Source organism: Pseudoliparis swirei, chromosome 11 (genome assembly GCF_029220125.1).
Source record: "Pseudoliparis swirei isolate HS2019 ecotype Mariana Trench chromosome 11, NWPU_hadal_v1, whole genome shotgun sequence".
NCBI classification, from domain to species: domain Eukaryota; kingdom Metazoa; phylum Chordata; class Actinopteri; order Perciformes; family Liparidae; genus Pseudoliparis; species Pseudoliparis swirei.
The window spans coordinates 6,248,098-6,268,569 of NC_079398.1; the positions used below are offsets into that span (position 1 = coordinate 6,248,098).

Here is a 20,472-nt window from a genome sequence, read left to right on the forward strand (position 1 = left end):
TTGTGAAATTGGGCTATACAAATAAACTGAATTGAATTGAATTGACCGATCTGCTTCACCATCACACCCCATCCCGTCGGCTCCGCTCCTCTGATGCCAACCTCCTCTCCATTCCTCACAGGACCAAGCACCGGACATGGGGTGACAGAGCCTTCTCCATTTCTGCCCCCTCCCTCTGGAACTCTCTCCCCAAAATCATCCGTGACTGCACCGAACTCTCATCGTTTAAATCACTAATCAAAACCCACCTGTTCAAAACTGCTTTTAATGTGTGATTGTGTGCTCTGAACGTTCTTATTTGCTTTTATCGTTTGTTTTTATTGTAATTTTTAATGCATAGCTTTTAGGATTTTTTAAATGATGTGTTGTAAAGCATCTTTGAGAATTATGAAAAGCGCTATAGAAATGTTATGTATTATTATTATTATTATTATTACGAGTTTGTAGTGGAGCTTTTAAAACATCGCCAATCCCTGCCTTGCAGGTAGAAATGGGAGAAATGCCGCTGGATTTAAGAAGAAAGCAACTAATGGCAAACTACTGGGCTAATTTGCAGGGACACAATAATGCTCACCCTGCAAAAGAAGTGTTGCAGGCGGTCTGGGAGAATGGGAGGAGCCAAACAAATAACTTTGGTCGGATAGGCAATGACATTGCAAAGGAGTTTAAGGTGTTTGATCTAAGAATAAGCCCCTCTGTGGTTTACCCGGTGGTGGCTCCATGGACACTGGTGTGGCCTGAAGTAGACTGGTATCTGTTAGATTTAAAAAGAGAAAAGAAAGGAAGAGGGGATTTGTTAAGTGCATTTGAATATCGAGTAATGAAACTAGACAGTGAATATACTATGATTTATACGGACGGTGCTAAGAAACCTGAGACAGGAGTGACAGGATTTGGGGTGGCAATACCAGATAAAGGAGTAGGGATCAACAGGAGAACATCTGATAGGCTAGGGGTCTACACAGTGGAGATGGTGGCAGTGCTAGTGGCGTTACGATGGGTGGAAAAGGCAAAACAGGGCAAGGTGTTAATATGCTCCGATGCAGCTTCAGTCCTAGCAAGCCTCAGATCTTTTCATTCAAGCAGTCGGCAAGACATTCTCTATGAGGTTCTTCAGTCGGCCACTCGCGTAACCAACCAGGGAGGTCAGGTGCAATTCATGTGGGTTCCAGCACATATAGGGGTGAGTGGGAATGAGAGGGCAGACAAGTTGGCAGAGAGGGCTTTAAAGAAAGGAGATATAGAAATGAGAGTTAGCATCAGTAAGGCGGAGGTCAAGAGTATTATCTGGGAAAACGTCAACCAAATGTGGCAAAATAGGTGGGACAGAGAGGAAAAATGGAGACATTTGTATCTTATTCACAGGAGTGTTACGGCAACCAGGGTGGGAAGTTGGAACAGGAGAGAGGAAACAGTGGTGACAAGGCTACGGTTGGGCCATACTGCACTCAACATGACACTGAAAATGATAGGGAAACACCAGACAGGGCTGTGTGAAGGCTGTGGAGAAGAGGAGTCGGTGGAGCATGTGGTGGTTAATTGTAAGGCGCATGAGACTCATAGAGAGGTGATGAGGAAGAAACTGGGGGAATTGGGGGTGCGTGAGTGTACACTGAAGGGAATACTGAGCATGGGGGGGAGAGCACAGATTAGAGTACTGTTCACGTTCTTAAAGGACACAGGGGTTTATTATAGTGTATAATTGAAATATAGGGATGAGGGTTAAATTTTTTGTATATATATATATTTGTAATATATATATATTAGGGCTGTCAATCGATTAAAAAAAATTAACTAATTAATCGCACATTTTGAAAATCATTAATTGCGATTAATCGCGATTAAAAGGTTTTTTTTCTTCTCAAGACTAAATCTTCTAAATGAACGGATAATCACTTCAGACAGCGTGTATTTTAGACACTTGTTTAATTGTATTCTTTTTTAAAGACAAAACTTCACACAGAGCTGTGTTTTCAAAGAGGCTCCTACCTATAAAGTGCCAACGAGGTATTTCATATCGTGGATGATAAATTGTTTCTTCAGTGAAACATCCAGATTAGGAAAAAAAAGAAGGTGTATTTGAGACCCCATTGGTCCTGTCATCTTTAACATTGAACAACAGCAGAACCAGTGGCCTTGGTAAACTGACAAATATGTCACGTTAATCCTCTGGAGTCTGGGCTCATTTTCTCGATTTTACAAAAAAATGTAATTTCACCTTTTAAAGGCTTTTGCATGTGACACATCCCAGTGTTTCCCCCACCATTCCATCAGGGTGAGGCCCCGCCCCCCTGAAATGTTCTCTATTGCGCCAGATTTGCGGGCGGCTTTAGCTCAGTGGGGTAAGAGGGCCGTCCTGCAACCGCAGGGTTGTGGGTTCGATCCCCGCTCTCCCCATTAGTTGCAAGTCGATGTGTCCTTGAGCAAGGCACTGAACCCCCAGTTGCTTCCCGGGCGCTTCACCGCAGCCCACTGCTCCTTAATAACTAAGGATGGGTTAAATGCAGAGAACTAATTTCCCCTTGGGGATTAATAAAAGTGTATATTCTATTACAGCAGAAGTAATGTAAGGTTATTTCCTTAAAGACGTATTTGTTCTTTTATTCAACTAAACGTCTGTTCTTGGTCGTCTCTACAGCAGCATGTTATTCTGTCTCTACGTGTCGGTCACTCTTCTCGGCTCTCCGTCTCGCGCGCCGCAGAGCTCTATGCCGGCGTGTCTGCGCGCGCATCGGGCGGAGAAAAAAAAAGAAGTCACCTACACCTTCCGCCCCGTGTCATAGAACACGTCGCCCTCTGTTTCTCTGTGAATATCGAGAGGAAGGAGGCGGACTGCCGCGGCTTGACACTCACAGGAGTGCAAAAACTTCAACGCACACCGGAAGTAAACAAAGTTGCGTTAATTGCGTTAAAATATTTTAGTGCGTTAATCGCGGCCAAATTAATCGCATAGATTAACGCGTTAATCTGACAGCCCTAATATATATATATATAATTTTATTTATTTATTTTTGGGTGGGGGGGTGTTTGTTTTGTTGGTTTTGGGGGTAAGGCATCAACTGACGGAATAGTACTCCAGAGGGTGGCGGTAATGCACCAATTATATGGTTGCCAACCGCCGTTAAAAGAAAAAAAGAAGAAGAAGCGACACACGTGTGGAAGCCTCGAGACAAAGGACACGTCGCTGCCCACCAGAGCCCGGATGTGCGGACACACGTGTTGAAGTGGACTAGAAAGTGTAACCTCAGACTCACGAAGCTCGCGTCGCGTGGCAACAGGAAGGAGACGGAGATGGAACTTGGCCACACGGCGCGAGTCGCAGCGACTCTCTGGAGACTAAACGACGCGTCTCATCGCCCACGATGCCCACGTGCGAGCGACTCTGTGTTGTTCCGCTTCAGTGGAAACGTCCGGATTGTATCCTCGTGTCCTGCTGAGCTCATGACGTCATCGTGCCAGCAGGAGATACGCGGAGCCGAGCGACACCGAGCGGAGCCGAGCGACACCGAGCGGAGCGTTTTTAACGGAGCTGTCTGGAAACGTTTCTGAGCTCGTGAAAATGTCTAAAGCCCAAATGCTGAAAGGTTTAGTCAACCAGCGACTCACTGCGGCTGCGCAGGAGATATGCGGACTGTTTGAAGGAACGATCGCAGAGTACGAGGAGGAACTGTGTAGTTTAAAAGAGGAGAACGAGCGACACCGGAAGCTGCTGCACGCCGTGTTCAACCCGGAAGTCCGGGTCCAACGAGCAGGTGGGTTCTCTTTGTTTATCACTGAGCACGGTGGCTCAGTGGTTAGCACTGTCGCCTCACAGCAAGAAGGCCCTGGGTTCGAATCGCGGTCGTCCTGGTCGTTCCAGGTCCTTTCTGTGTGGAGTTTGCATGTTCTCCTCATGCCTGTGTGGTTTCCCCCACCATCATAAAGACATGCACCGCAGCCTCACCCCGTTTCGTATGAGTGTTGGTGGTGGGGGAGGGGCCGTAGGTGCTGATTGGCTGCCACGCTTCCGTCAGTCTGCCCCAGGGCAGCTGTGGCTACTGATGTAGCTCACCACCACCGGTATGACTGTGTGTGTATGACTACTGGACTCTGGACTGTAAAGCGACTTCGAGTGTCTAGAGAAGCGCTATATAAAATAAATAATAATAATTATTATTTATTATTAACATGATAGTGGGGCAGATGGTAGAATAATCGTGTAATTTATGATGACAGCACGACATTGTGTGGAGTTGTTCTCCAGAGGTCTTTGGTCAAATCTGCCCGATCGGCCATTCACAAATCAAAGATGGCGGCTATTTTTCAAGATGGCTGCTAATTGGGTCTACAAAAAATAGTTTTCTTCATAAAACTGTTTGCATTTGAATGATCTCGGTCTCTATTCTTATGTTTCTAAGTAATCTTGAGCTAAACATGCTAATTTATTAGACTTTTGACCAAAAATGTTGTTAAATTGTCAAAATCATGATTTAAAATGTGAATTCAGATGTGAAGGTGAAGAAAGTTCCAGATTTAGCAGAAGCATTCACCAATGTCATCTCAGTCTACATTACAAAGAATCCCAACCCTCCACCAGAAGCATACAATTCCCTCCCAGCACCAGAGTCAATCCAGTCACACGTCAAACAAGAATTTGCCTGATTGAAAATGTTTACCTCACTGAAGATGTGGATAATGCTGCTTGCATAACATAGTCAGCCCATCATGGAGAGCAGAACAGGAGCCATCCATTTGAAGTTTGCATGTCAGCACTGATGCCACTAATGCAAGACCAGGCTCTATCCTTAACCGAGAGCCGACACCTGTTGTTACTGCTGATCAAATCCAATAGCAGTGGCCTGGTTATGGAGAGGACAACATGGTAATAATGTTTGGTGGACTTCACATTGAGATGGCTCCACTGTGCTGTAGAAGAGTTACCAAATATCTCAGTGGAGGAAGTATTCACATCATGTACTGAGGTAGAGTTACAGGTACTGTACTGCAGTATTTAAACAGTCATACTTTGTACTACAATACATCTCACAGGTACATATTGTATTGTTACTGTACTACATCTCAGTACAATCACTCAACAAAAAGACTGTTTGTGGTTCTGGCTTCTCATTGGTGGAACGAGCTCCCCACTGACATCAGGACAGCAGAAAGTCTACAACTATAAACACATCTTTTCCGACTATACCTTGAATAAAAACAGATTAGCACTTCAGTGTCACTTGATTGGCACTTAGTTATGGTATTACTTATTGTATTATGTTACAACTCATGGAATTACTTATTGTATTACTTATAATACTGATGGTGTTACTTGTAGTATTACTGATGGTATTATTTATGTTATTACTGATGGTCAACCCCTGCTTTCACCATTGTTCTTCTCTTTGCCTCCACTCTGGCCCAACACTGATGTGGAGCTGAGGAGTCAACCAGTGCATACAACCTGCAACTCTGGTGTCCTTCAACAGCCGCTGCTACTCCTTGCTTCTCTGCATAGATCTCCCTGTTTTTCCCACTCGTTGCCCCTCCTTCCTTCCCCTCACCAAACGTCTTCTCTGTTGTCTAACCAATCCGTACGGTGGCGCCCCAGTTATGGGCTGCTGACTAGGGATGGGTACTGAAAACCGGTGCCAATATGCCGTGCACATCAGCAGTCAGGCTGGGCGCGATTGGGAGACCGGTTCCACTCAAAACTTGCAGACCGATGATGACGAGAGCAGCCTTAATTCAGATTAGTACCGTAATGTTGATTGCAAATCTTGCATTCATACAATTAGGCCAACAAATAATAAATTGGCCATAATATCCATGTGTAATCTAGCTCATAGCTCACGCTACCTACGAGCGCGAAAGTCTGATATCCTTTTTTTGTCAGTGCGGCCATGTGAACGGCTTTTACAGGGAATGTGGCCGAAGAGGTTTTTAATGTTGTCTTTGTCAATCGTCGTTTTGTGCTTCTTTTTTTAAAGTATCGATTTAGTTACCGGTATCGTTTTAAAAGTACCGGTTTAGCACTGGTTTCGGAAAAAACCCAAACGATACCCATCCTGCTGACCTTCTTTACCAGTTAGGTCAGTCTCTTCCTGTCAGCTGTAGAGATGCTGCTGCTCCAGCAGACCACTCCATCAAAGATGGCTGATGCCACCGCAGAGTCAAAGAAGGTCCACAAGACCTCAGTCTCCTCAGCCGATGGTCTGCTCTGTCCCTTTTTGTAAAGTGCATGAGTGTGATCCAGTTTATTGTTCAAGTGAACACCCAGGTACTTGTTGTACTTTGTACTGTACCACATCTCAACCTTCTTGACCCTCACCAATCTGGATTCAAGGCCGGCCACTCGACAGACTGCCCTCTTTGCTGTCTCTGAGCAACTTCACACTGCTAAAGAAGCCTCTCTCTGATCTGTCCTTATCCTTCTAGACCTTTCTTCAGCATTTGACACATTGAACCACCAGATCCTTATTTCCTCCCTTCATGGTATTTCAGGCACTGCACTCTCCCTCTTCCCATCCTACCTCAACGACCGCACTTACCGGGTAACTTGAAGAGGATCTGTATGTAAAGCTTGCCGTCTCACTACGGAGGTCCCTCAAGTCTCCCTCCTGGGTCCCATCTTCCTCTCACTACTGGGATCTTTCAAGGCTCTGTCCTGGGTCCCCTCCTCTTCCTCTCACTACTGGCGTCCCTCAAAGCTCCGTCCTGGGTCCCCTCTTCCTCTCACTACTGGGATCCCTCAAGGCTCTGTCCTGGGTCCCCTCTTCCTCTCACTACTGGCGTCCCTCAAGGCTCTGTCCTGGGTCCCCTCTTCCTCTCACTACTGGCGTCCCTCAAGGCTCTGTCCTGGGTCCCCTCTTCCTCTCACTACTGGGATCCCTCAAGGCTCTGTCCTCGGTCCCCTCTTCCTCTCACTACTGGCGTCCCTCAAGGCTCCGTCCTGGGTCCCTTCTTCTTCTCTGTTCACTAATTCTCTCGGCTCTGTCATTTGCTCGTATGACATCAGGACAGCAGAAAGTCTCTACATCTTCCCCTGAAAATTAAAAACACATCTTTTCCGACTATACCTTGAATAAAAATAGATTAGAATTTCAGTCGCACTTGAATTGCACTATGGAATTACTTATGTCTTTACTTATGGAATTACTTATTGTATTATGTTATTACTTATGGTATTTTTGTAGTTTGACTTTCTTGAATAAAAAATATTCTTTGTTGTTGTTCTGAGTTTGTACTCATGGTTGAATTCACTCTTTCTAAGTCGATTTGGATAAGTGTCTGCTACATGATATGTAATGTTCTTTTTATTTAGAGGTCATGCTTCTCTCATACACAACTAATTCACAGATTTGTCAGTGATATACTTCTTGAATAAATAACAGTTTAATATGAGATTCATAAGATGTATAAATGTATGTTACTATTCTCCACAGACGTCCAGCAGCTGTTGGTGGTTAAAGAAGAGGTTCTTTCTGAGCAGCAGGTCTGGATCTCCAGTCTGGACCAGGTGCATCCAGAGTCCCTGCTAGTTAAAGAGGAACAGGAGGACCAGGAGAACCCTGAGCCCCCCCACATTAAAGAGGAACAGGAGGACCAAGAGCCCCCCCCCCCACATTAAAGAGGAACAGGAGGACCAGGAGAACCCTGAGCCCCCCCACATTAAAGAGGAACAGGAGGAACTCTAGACCAGTCAGGAGGGAGAGCAGCTTCAAGGGCTGGAGGAGGTTGGTCTCAAGTTCTCATTCACTCCTGTGAAGAGTGAAGCTGAAGAGGAAGCTCAGTCCTCTCAGCTTCATCAAAGACAAACTGAACCGATGGAAATAGAAGCTGATGCAGATGATTGTGGAGGACCAGAACCAGCCAGGAACCCAGATCCAGATGAAAAGACTGGAGACTCTTCTGAACCAGATACTGATGACTCTGTTGATTGGAAGAAGACCAGAGAAACTCAATCAGGTTTAAACTCTCTGAATAATGATGAAGTTTCTGTCAGTGATTCAAAATGTAGTTCTAGTCAGAAACCATTAAGCTGCTCTAAATGTGGGAAACAATTTCACCTTAAACGAGATTTAAAGAGTCACATGTTAACTCACACAGGAGAGAAACCTTTCAGCTGCTCAGTGTGTAAAACATCTTTTACACGGAGTGGTCATTTATAGAGTCACATGTTAACTCACACAGGACAGAAACCTTTCAGCTGCTCACTCTGTAAAACATGTTTTGCACACAGTGGAACTTTAAAGAGTCACATGTTAACTCACACAGGAGAGAAACCTTTCAGCTGCTCAGTCTGTAAAAGATCTTTTACAGAGATAGGAACTTTGAGGAGTCACATGTTAACTCACACAGGAGAGAAACCTTTCAGCTGCTCACTCTGTAAAACATCTTTTACACGGAGGAGCACTTTGAGGAGTCACATGTTAACTCACACAGGAGAGAAACCGTTCAGCTGCTCATTCTGTAAAACATCATTTATAGAGAGAGGAACTTTGAAGAGTCACATGATGACTCACACAGGAGAGAAACCTTTCAGCTGTTTGGTCTGTAAAACATCTTTTGCACGGAGTGGTCATTTAAAGAGTCACATGTTAACTCATACAAGAGAGAACTCATTTTAGTTGTTCTGGTTTTGGTAAAGTTGACATTCATTCATTTTTTATGTCCTTTTAAGCTGAACTAATATATATCATGATACCAGAACTTTTCTTTAGGCTCTTTTGTTCTCTGCGCAGAGAAGGAGCAGTGTGAGAGTCAATCTGAGTCTGTAAGGATGCACTGAAGCTACAATTCACAAGGCAAACATACAGAGAGAGGAAAGCTGGGGTTGCAAAGGGACATGCGGTCTCAGACTGGAGCAAACAACGGGACTGGGTCATACTGGGAGTCAAAACATCCAGAGGCCTGAAAGCACTCCGATGTTCTGGCAGCCCCAACATAGTCCTATGCAGTCATAATTATTGATGAAGTGTATGCTCTCCATCCACCCTCCCTTTCTTGCTTCTTCCTCCTTCCCACGGCATCCATGGGAGCAGGTTCTGTTTGCTTTCCCAGTTGGTGTTGTGCTGTCTACCTACGAGGTGATAGAGAGAGAGAAAAACAACAAAGCACTCTGCCATACCATAATAAAATCAGTTATTGTCCCTTGAACTGAGCTCTGCTCTGAGTTCAGTAACACAGATCCATTTAGAAGAAAGATTAATGATACATTTTCCACCACACTGTACTACACCCTAGAGGTAAATATTGGACATTTTGCTGTACAACACCTCAGAGGTACATATTACTTTTTACTGTACTACTTCTCAGAGGTACAGAGTACTTTTTAATGTCCTACTTCTCAGAGGTACATTTTACTTATTGATTTAGTTTTCTTGCTCAGATCTTCTGCTCTCCAGCTTCAGGCTGCGTTTGCTTCACTGGAACGTCCCTGATGGGAGGACTGGTTCCTCCTCTTCTGCAGTCCAAGGCTTTATTATATTTTTCTTCATGAATAAAAGGACAATTAATGACAGCGCCAGCTTTTTATTTAGAGGTCATGCTTCTCTCATTCACTGCTTTCTCATTGATAAACCTCTTGAATAATAAAGAGTTTAATATGAGATTCATAAGACGTATTAATGCATTTTATTATTCTCCAGAGGACCGAGAGCCCCCCACATTAAAGAGAAACTGACATTGTGTTCCATAACTGAAGAATGACTAAATTGAGAAAATAATTGTGGTTAATTGTCTCCTTCCTCCTTTCTTCTTCAACATCATCCTCTACTGATCTCTCTTTGAGATTTAGGGAATCCTTTGTTTTAAGACGTGAATATTTTACCTTTTGCTCACCGAACGTTCTCCCTTTGATTCACTAGTATTGTAACAGCTGTTCAAGTCATCTGTTGTTTTCTTGGTGGCTCACAAACATTTGGAAAGTTCAGCCAATGTTTCCACCAAAATGACTTCAGTTCAATGTTGTTCTTCCATATTTGTCCCAGAGTTTGTAAGCAAGCTGCAGCTGCTGCTTTTTCTTTTCAAACTAAATATGTGTGTTCATGATAAATGTTTAAATGGTTGCTTAAGAAAGTTACATTTATAATTTGCATGTGAAATGAATATTCTTCATTTATGAAATGTATTTTTCACTGGTATGATTTCCACTCTGTTACATCCAGATTATGGTAATTAAATGAAATCAACAAATATTAAGCATATCTATGTGGTTACTTGCAGTTCATGATTTGATTAAATTATATAACCCAAAGATGCAAAAAGGCAAAATTCGCAGTGCCGAAAACGCGCCGCTAGGAAAAGATTTGCGTCTATCGCAACAACACGCGTCTGTACGTTGAGATGCTTTTGGTCTAATAGATAGTATCTCATAATTATGACTTGGCATCTCATTAATATGAGATTCGAAGAAGACCTCTGATTGGTCGACAAATCATAAACAAAACATCTGATTGCGCGACGGCCGAGATTCTTGGCGACTTACCAGGTGTTACCTCCTTGAATTCTACCGTTGCCCTTCAAAACAAGAGCTCAACATTAAGCTTTAATAATAATGATAACACGTGATGACTGACATGTCTGCTAGTATTGTTTTGCAAGTTATTTTTGTGATCTTGAAAAGATATTCAGTGCAAAACAGGTTAATTGCAGCCACAATAAGCGATTTTTTGCACAGATAGAACTGTATTTGTAATCAAACAAAGTGATTAAAAACTTGTATTAGTTTTTCATCTGTTGGAGCAAACTGGTTAAATTATAAAATGTCAAAGAATTCATATACTGCATTTAATTGTCAAGTGTCTTTAAATTTCACCGAAATCAGGATCTGCCGATCACCGATAATACCGATCACCGTTCACGGTGTCGATTGAAGCATTCTATTTATTGTGTAGCATTATTACCTAGGACTGAGGAAATACATATATAAAGCACGTCAAACATTAAAGAAATTACAGATTTCTTACATCTTTTACTTTGAAAATGTCCTAATTGATACATTAAAATTGTTTGATTGTTATTGTCGGGGATTTCAGATATGTATGGAACACATCTGCATTATTCATTTCCTGGAACTCTTGGGGAAATCTATTTACAGGACTTTTCTTAACATACAAAAGTCTGACTTATTTTTATAAACTCTTCCTTGGTAAAGGAAAAATGTTTTAATGTTAGCATAACTGAAGCTAAATCTCAGAAACGATCTATAAAGATACAAAATCAGTTCATTGTTTACTTTTATATGTTAGTGTATGATTTGTCGACATCTTATTTTGAAAACCGGATGTTGTTTCACGTGGTTCTTTCCGCTAACTTTGCATAACCGGATGTTGTCACTTAAATCCTTCCGCTAACTTTATCAAAACCCTCGCGTGCTCCTGATCGAATGCGTTTACCGTGAGCATCAGTCTCTAGGAGCAGACATGTGAGAATCGGCTGAGTTGACCCAGAGATTCAACTCGGGGGACGGGGACGCCACTCGGTGAGTGAGGATCCCCTCGCGGACCTCTGACCTCTGCCGGCCCTCGCCGGGCGCATTGTCTCCGTTGCGGTGCGCGGCGATTGAAACGTCTGATAGTTCTCGCAGATGTTACGTCATCTGATCGGCCGTTTTGAGAACGCCGATCAAAACCGATAATGGGAATATCGGCCGATATGGATCGGCGATCAGATCGGTGCATCCCTAATATATACCTATATACATATATATATACACATTCAAACATATATAAAAGTCAATAGAATCGATTGGTACCAAGACTTGGGGCTTAACTCTCCTCAAGAGCTCCGCCCCCAGTGCTACTTCAGTACTGTAGGTGCTAAAAGAAAACCCAAATACACTATATGTTTCACTGGAAATTTAAACAATTCATACTAAAGATTTTACTCTGCAAACTGGATGAAGTCTAGCTACAGCTTTAGCTCTGGTGTGATTATATTAGTTAGTTTTTGCCATCACACATGTCAACCTAAAATAACATTGGCTAGCTAATGGCGACCAGCTTCAATGACACATATGACTTCACACTTGAGGTTACCACTTCATTTTATATAATGATAAGCGGCCTGTATAAGTATGTATATTTAATTCATACCTTCTGAAATAGTATATTCCAGAAAGAATATGTAAAAACCAGATGTTTAAGTAACTCAGTCAGGAGCGCATTCCCGTACCTCTCAAGAGCTCCGCCCCCAGGGCTACTTCAGTACTGCAGGTGCTAAAAGAAAACCCAAATACACTCTTTATGTTTCACTCGAAATTTAAACAATTCTTACTAAAGATTTAACTGGGCAAACTGGATAAAGTCTTAACATTGGTGTTCCTTAAAAATGCCAATAGTCAAAGTCTGAATCCACATTTAGAGTAAACAGTGAAGGTTTGAATCTGAGCTCTGACGATAACAACCAGCTATCATCACAACACGTGCAGAAAATAATCACAGAGACTGCTCTTTAAAACTATAACCTTAACAATAATCATCAAATTCCATAATATTGTGTATCACCACTGGGGCGTTTTGCAGTCGAGTTTGAAGCGGGGATGAGAGTCAGCACCTCCACATCTGAGGCCATGGTGCTCTGCCGGAAACCGGTGGACTGCTCCCTCCAGGTGGGACAGAGTGCCCCAAGCGAAGGAGTTAGAGTATCTCTGGGTCTTGTTCACGAGTGAGGGTAAGATGGAGAGAGATCGACAGGCGGATCGGTGCGGCTGCAACAGTAAAACAGGCGCTATACCGGACCGTCTTGGTGAAGAGGAGCTGAGCCGAAAGGCAAAGCTCTCAATTTGCTGGTCGGTCTACGTTTCAATCCTCACATATGGTCACGAACTTTGGGCCGTGACCAAAAGAACAAGGTCGCCAATACAAGCAGCCAAAATGAGTTTCCTCCGTAGGGTGGCCGGGCTCAGCCTTAGAGATCGGGTACGGAGCTCGGACATCAGGAGGGAGCTTAGTGTCGAGCCGCTACTCCTTCGCATCGAAAGGAGTCACCTGAGGTGGTTCGGGCATCTGATTCGGACGCCTCCTGGACGTCTCCCTTTAGAGGTTTTCCAAGTACGTCCAACTGGGAGGAGACCCCGGGGAAGACCCAGGACCCGCTGGAGGGATTACATCTCGCTGCTGGCCTAGGAACGCCTCAGGATCCCCCAGAAAGAGCTGGAAAATGTTGCGGGTGAGGGAAGTCTGGGTCAACCTGCTGGGTCTGCTGCCCCCAAGACCCGACCCCGGACTAAGCGGATGAGAGTGGATGGAAGCAAAAATAAGAAGAAACCCTAACCCTATAATTTTCTCTATAGCGCCAGATTACAGCAGAAGTAATTCAGGTCCTTTTCTTAAAGACATCTTTGTTCTTTTCTTAAACTAAACGTCTGTTGTTGGTCGTCTCTACAGCAGCATGTCACTCTGTCTCTACGTGTCACGTTAACACTTCTCCGCTCTCCTTCTTGAGCCGCAGAGCTCCGATGGCGACGTGTCTGCCCGCATCAGAGCAGAGAAAAAAAAAGTCACTTGCCCCCCCCCCCCCTCTCTCTTCCTTGGTACAGTAAAAATGTTTTAATTTTAGCATAATTTAAGCTAAATCTCAGAAACAATCTTTCTATACATCTATAAAGATACAAAATCAGTTAATTGTTTACTTTTATATGCTAGTGTATGATTTGTCGACATCTTATTTTGAAAAACAGATATCGTTTCACGTGAATTCTTCCGCTAACTTTGCAAAACCAGATGTTGTTTCACGTGGTTCTTTCCGCTAACTTTATCAAAACCCTTGCGCGCTCCCGATCGATGCGTTTACCGTGAACATTAGTCTATAGGGGCACAGAAATGTATGTGACGGCTGAGTTGACCGCAGTCTCCACGTGCAGACCCCGTACCACGCGGCATGGAGACCCGGAACAACGAAAGAAGAAGCACCAACCTGATGCGTGTCACTCGTGTTCTCTGAGCTGAGACACGGAGTCCTCATAAGCTGCTGTCAATGTGTCCAACAGCCCAGAAGACTCTTCAACGGCCGCGTGGACTCGCTGCTTCACCAACAGCCTCATCTTTTCTCCCGGAGACACGGAGACCGACACCGGAGGCTCGTGGACTCCATCTTTGAACGACGCATGCGTAGTTGGATGTAGTGCATGATGGGAAACGCCTCGCTGTCGTCACGGAGAGCTGATTGGCTCTTAGATTTGACCACAAACGCAACGATATATACACAATATGCTGTCATGTTGTCATGGTAACGGGATGTAGTCAAGCCCTACAGTCTCCCACACTCCCAAGCTCTTAGCAGGTGACGTCAGTGAGCCTTTGAGGGTTCAGGGTTCATTATATATTTCAATATTATTGTATTGGGTCATCCAACAACAACAGAACACACCCGCCTCGACCTTTAGTCTGACTATTCAACATGTCAACGTCAAACAGAATGAAAGTCCATCACCAGGTGGCGCTAGAGGACCACCAAACCAGAGAGTCCGAGCCTGGAGACTGGAGAACTGTCGTCCAGCTGGGTTTTCTCTTTTCTTTACTGCTCACATGAACGTCTCACTTGTGTCAAAATTAAACCTTTTCTTAACAACATGATGCAGACATTTACATGCATCTCTCAAAGCATCAACAGCACACTGAATGCACTTTGTTTACCTTTTTCCTTTTCTCACACAGAGGGTTCCAGTGCAGAATCAGTAACTTATTTTAAATCACTTCTTAAAACCCATTTTTATAGAACAGCTTTTAAGTGTTTTCGTCCTTTTATGCAGAACTTTGGTTCCCCTAATTTAGTTTGTCTGTTTTTACTTTTTAATTTAAATTTTTATATATATATATATATTATTTTGTTAATGTTATATTTGTTTCTTACTTTTCTATTTGTTTTGCCTCGACTCTCTGTAGAGCACTTTGTAAACTTTGTTTTTAAAGGTGCTATATAAATAAAGTTATTTTGATTATTATTATTAAATCTTCTCTCCTTTCAATAAATACACAACAGAGCAGAATTCAATTCAATTCAGTTTATTTGTATAGCCCAATTTCACAAATTACAAATTTGTCTCGGAGGGCTTTACAATCTGTACACATAGACATCCCTGCCCCAAAACATCGCATCGGACCAGGAAAAACTCCCAAATAACCCTTCAGGGGGAAAAAAAGGGAAGAAACCTTCAGGAGAGCAACAGAGGAGGATCCCTGGATGGACAGGTGCAATAGATGTCATGTGTACAGAAGGACAGTTTTAGAGTTTAAATACATTCAATGAATGTGACAGAGTGTATGAATAGTTCATTGTAGGCATATTCCACGATGGAGACCTCCACGATCCATCAGGCAGATGGCGGTAGAGAGGAGGAGTGGGCGGAGTCTCAACAGTGGGCGGAATCTCAACAGGACAGTGGCGTAGTCAGGAGCAGGAATTCCACGACCCAGACCTCGATGATCCATCAGGCAGATATGATCTATGCCGTCTCATAGGGTCCGATGACCCCATGAGACGTGAAGTCAAAAGGACTCCGGGGAGAAAGCAGAGTTAGTAACGTGTGATTGAGAGATGAAAATTCATCCATAAGGAGAGCAAAAAGAGGAGATAGGTACTCAGTGCATCCTAAAACGTCCCCCGGCAGCTATAAGCCTATAGCAGCATATCAAGGGGCTGGACCAGGGCAAACCTGATTCAGCCCTAACTATAAGCTCTGTCAAAGAGGAAGGTCTTAAGTCGACTCTTAAATGAGGTGACTGTGTCTGCCTCCCGGACTGAAGGTGGAAGCTGGTTCCATAGAAGAGGAGCTTGATAACTAAAGGCTCTGGCTCCCATTCTACTTTTTAAGACTCTAGGAACTACAAGTAGTCCCGCATTTAGTGAGCGTAGCTCTCTAGTGGGGCAATATGGTACTACAAGCTCCTTAAGATATGATGGTGCATCACCAATCAAGGCTTTGTAGGTTAAGAGAAGAATTTTAAAAGTGATTCTTGATTTTACTGGGAGCCAGTGCAGAGCAGCTAGTGCAGGAGTGATGTGATCTCTTTCTTAGTTTTAGTGAGAACACGAGCTGCAGCATTCTGGATCAACTGGAGGGACCTAAGAGACTTATTAGAGCAGCCTGATAATAAGGAGTTGCAGTAATCCAGTCTCAAGTAATGAACACGTGAACCAATTTTTCTGCATCTTTTTGATACAAGATGTGCCTGATTTTTGAAATATTACATAGATGAAAGAATGCAGTCCTTGAGATTTGCTTTACGTGGGAGTTAAAGGACAAGTCCCGATCAAAGATAACGCCAAGATTCTTTACAGTGGTGTTGGATGCCAGGGCAATGCCGTCTACAGAAACCACATCACCAGATAATTGATCTCTGAGGTGCTCAGGGCCGATTAAAATTACTTCGGTTTTGTCTGAGTTTAACATCAAGAAGTTGCAGGTCATCCATGTTTTTATGTCTTTAAGATATGCTTGAATTTTACCGAGTTGGTTGCTCTCCTCTGGTTTTATCGATAGATATAGTTGAGTATCATCTGCATAACAATGAAAGTTTATGGAATGTTTCCTGATAATATTGCCCAAAGGAAGCATGTATACGGTAAATAAAATTGGTCCAAGCACAGAACCTTGTGGAACTCCGTGATTAACGTTGGTGGTTATCGAGGCGTCATCGTTTACAAATACAAATTGTGATCGATCTGATAAATAGGATTTAAACCAAATTAGTGCCGTGCCTGAAATGCCAATCGACTGCTCCAGTCTCTGTAATAGGATGTCATGGTCAATGGTGTCGAATGCAGCACTAAGGTCTAACAAGACCAGTACAGAGAGGAGTCCTTTATCTGCTGCCATTAAGAGTTCATTTGTAATTTTCACCAGTGCTGTCTCGGTGCTGTGGTGTTTTCTAAATCCTGATTGAAATTTCTCAAATAAACTATTATGATGTAGAAAGTCGCACAACTGATTTGCGTCCACTTTCTCAAGGATCTTGGAGAGGAAAGGGAGGTTAGAGATCGGTCTGTAGTTAGCCAACACCTCTGGATCCAGAGTGGGCTTCTTCAGGAGAGGTTTAATAACAGCTACTTTGAAGGAGTGTGGTACGTGGCCTGTTAGCAGAGACACATTGATTATATCTAATAGAGAGCTGCCAATTAAAGGCAAACGTCTTTAAGCAGCCTCGTCGGGATGGGGTCCAAGAGACAGGTAGACGTGTTCAAGTAGAAACCGCTGAAGATAATTGGTCACGGTTGATGGGAGAAAAGCCCTCCAAATATACACCAGGGCATACAGCGGTTTCCAAGGCCATTCCACTTGAGGACAGATTGGCACTGGTTAAGGGCAAGAGATTATTAATCTTGTCCCTAATAGTTAAAATCTTTTCATAAAAGAAGTTCATGAAGTCATTACCACTGAGGTCTATAGGAATACTCGGCTCCACAGAGCTGTGACTCTCTGTCAGCCTGGCTACAGTGCTGAAGAGATACCTGGGGTTGTTCTTATTTTTCTCTATTACTGACGAGTAATAGGCTGCTCTGGCATTACAGACGGCCTTCTTATAAGTTTTAAGACTATCTCGCCAAACTAAGCGGGATTCTTCCAGATTAGTTGAACGCCATATGCTTTCAAGCTTTCGTGACGTTTGCTTTAGTTTGCGGGTCTGAGGGTTATACCAGTGAGCAAACCTCCTCTTCCTCACTGTCTTCTTCTTCAGAGGGGCTATCGAGTCCAGTGTCATTCTCAGAGAGCCTGTGGCACTGTCAACAAGATGATCAATCTGGGACGGACTAAAGTTAGACCAGGAGTCCTCTGTTATATTGAGACGTGGTATCGAATCAAATGCAGAAGGAATCGCTTCTTGAAATTTAGCTACAGCACTGTCAGTTAGACATCTGGTGTAGAAACATTTGACTAACGGTGTACACTCCGGTCGTATAAATTCAAAAGTTATGAGGTTGTGGTCTGACAGAAGAGGATTCTGTGGGAAGACCTTCAAATGCTCAATGTCAACGCCATAGGTAAGAACAAGATCAAGCGTGTGGCCAAAGCTGTGAGTGGGTTTCTGTACTCTCTGACAGAAGCCAATCGAGTCCAACAATGAGATGAATGCAGCACCTAGGCAATCATTATCAACATCCACATGGATATTAAAATCTCCTACAATAATAACTTTATCAGTTTTAAGAACCAAACTTGATATAAATTCTGAGAATTCAGATATAAACTCTGAATATGGACCTGGTGGCCGGTACAGAATCACAAACAGAATTGTCTGTAGTGTTTTCCAGGTTGGATGTGAAAGACTAAGAACAAGGCTTTCAAATGAGGTGTAGTGTAATTTAGGTTTAGGATTAATAAATAGGCTCGATTCAAAGATGGCTGCTACTCCACCTCCTCGACCGGTGCCTCGAGGAATGTGAGTATTAATATGACTTGGAGGAGTCGATTCATTTAGGCAGACATATTCTTCATGGCTCAGCCAGGTTTCAGTTAGACAACATAAATCAATGTGATTATCTGATATTAAATCATTTAGTAACACAGCTTTAGATGACAGAGATCTAATATTTAGGAGACCACATTTAATAGTCCTGTTTTGTTGCACTGCTGAAATAATGGTGTTAACTTGAATAAGGTTATTGTGTACGACTCCTCTTCTGCTTTCTTTTGATAGAATTAATTTAAGTTTAAGTGACCGTGGGACAGACACAGTCTCTTCAACAAAATGGCGCTGTGCCAACGGCTGCTTGTTTCAGTAGTGGCGTTTTGCTTTTATTTTATTGTCTTTTTTTGCACTTTTCCTCTCTTTTTCTTTTTCTTTTCTTTCACGTTTGTCTTAGTTACGGTCGGACACTGGACCATAACTACTTTTTTCGATACTTCTACTGTGGCTTTTGTTCACTTTGTCGTGAGTATCGGAGAGCCACAGCAAAACAATGACGGGGACCGTCGTCTACTCGCGTGCTCAGTTGATCGCGCTGTGCAAGCCGCTGCTTCTGCCTGGAGAAAGACCTTTGATCCCGCTGGAGCTACGGAGAAGGGCTCGCGGCTGCAGATCGGGTGTCAAACGTAGGGCTAAAACGAGGAGATACAAACCCTCGGTACCGTCGATCATAACGGGGAACGTGAGGTCTTTGGCGAATAAGACGGATGAGCTCGGCTCGCTGGTAATGACTGAGAGGATCTTCCGTGAGAGCAGTCTCTTGTGTTTTACTGAGACGTGGCTGCACGCGGACTATCCGGATCACAGCGCGTCTGTACCCGGCTTCAGGACTGTTCGGGCTGACAGAGACGCTACACAGAGCGGTAAGAAGAGGGGGCGGATCGCTGTTTATGTGAATGAACGGTGGTGCCATCCGGACCATGTGTGCGTGAAGGAGCGCTTCTGTAGCCCGAACATTGAACTGTTGGCCGTGGGGATGCGCCCGTACTATTTGCGGAGAGAGTTCACGTCCGCCATTGTGGTTGTCGTACGTGCCACCATCAGCTGACGCTGAGGAAGCAGTGGACACCATCCACTCCACTGTGTCTGCTCTGCTGAATCATCAGCCTGGAGCATTCATGGCTATCACTGGTGACTTTAACCACACCACATTGGATAAAGCTCTGCCAACCTTCCATCAATACATAGACTGCCCAACAAGGAACAATAAAACTCTGGACTTGCTGTATGCTAATACTAAGGACGGCAGGTCTGATCATGACCTGGTCCGGCTGACACCCAGGTATGTTCCTCTGGTGAAGAGGCTGCGGATTATCACCAGGACTGTGAGGAGGTGGTCTCTGGAGGCTAACGACGCTCTACAGGACTGCTTGAGTCAACGGACTGGGATGTGTTGTGTGGACCGCACGGGAGGACATCAACAGTATGACCGACTGCATCACGGAATACATCAAGTTCTGTGAACACACCACCATCCATCACGGACTGTGCGCTGCTTCCCAACAACAAGCCCTGGATCACCAGGGACCTGAAGGCGCTTCTTAACAAGAAGAAAGCTGCTTTCAGGTCTGGAGACAGGGATGAGCTGAGGAAAGCCCAGCGCAACCTAAAGGTGAAGCTCAGGGAGGGCAAGGACTCCTACAGGAGGAAGCTGGAGGCCAAACTCCAGCTGAACAACACTAAGGAGGTGTGGTCTGGGATGAAGCAGATAACTGGCTTCAAGGTGGGAGGGAGACAGCCAGGGGGCTCCTGGAGAGGGCCAACGAGCTGAACTGTTTTTCAATAGGTTCAGTTCACAGCCCTCTCCTGTCTCCTCCACACATCACACCTCCCAAACACCTCCCCCTCTGTCCCCCCTGCTGAGCTGCACATCCACCGAGCCCTCAATAACAATGGGCTCCTCCACCCTCCCCCCTCTCTCTGTGACGACTGACCAGGTGAGAAGACAGCTGGAGAAACTACTCCAGCGCAGAGCTGAAGGTCCTGATGGCATCAGCCCCAGGGTCCTAAAGACCTGCGCCACCCAGATGTCTGGTGTCCTGCAGCGCCTCTTCAACCTCAGCCTGAGGCTGGGGGAAGTCCCGGT

At 44.1% G+C, this 20,472-nt stretch overlaps 1 pseudogene; it reads left to right on the top strand.

Moving 5' to 3' along the window:
* Window positions 1–8,519, top strand: part of LOC130201131 (gastrula zinc finger protein XlCGF8.2DB-like) — a 52,657-nt pseudogene extending 44,138 nt beyond the window's left edge.
* Window positions 8,520–20,472: the final 11,953 nt, after the last annotated feature.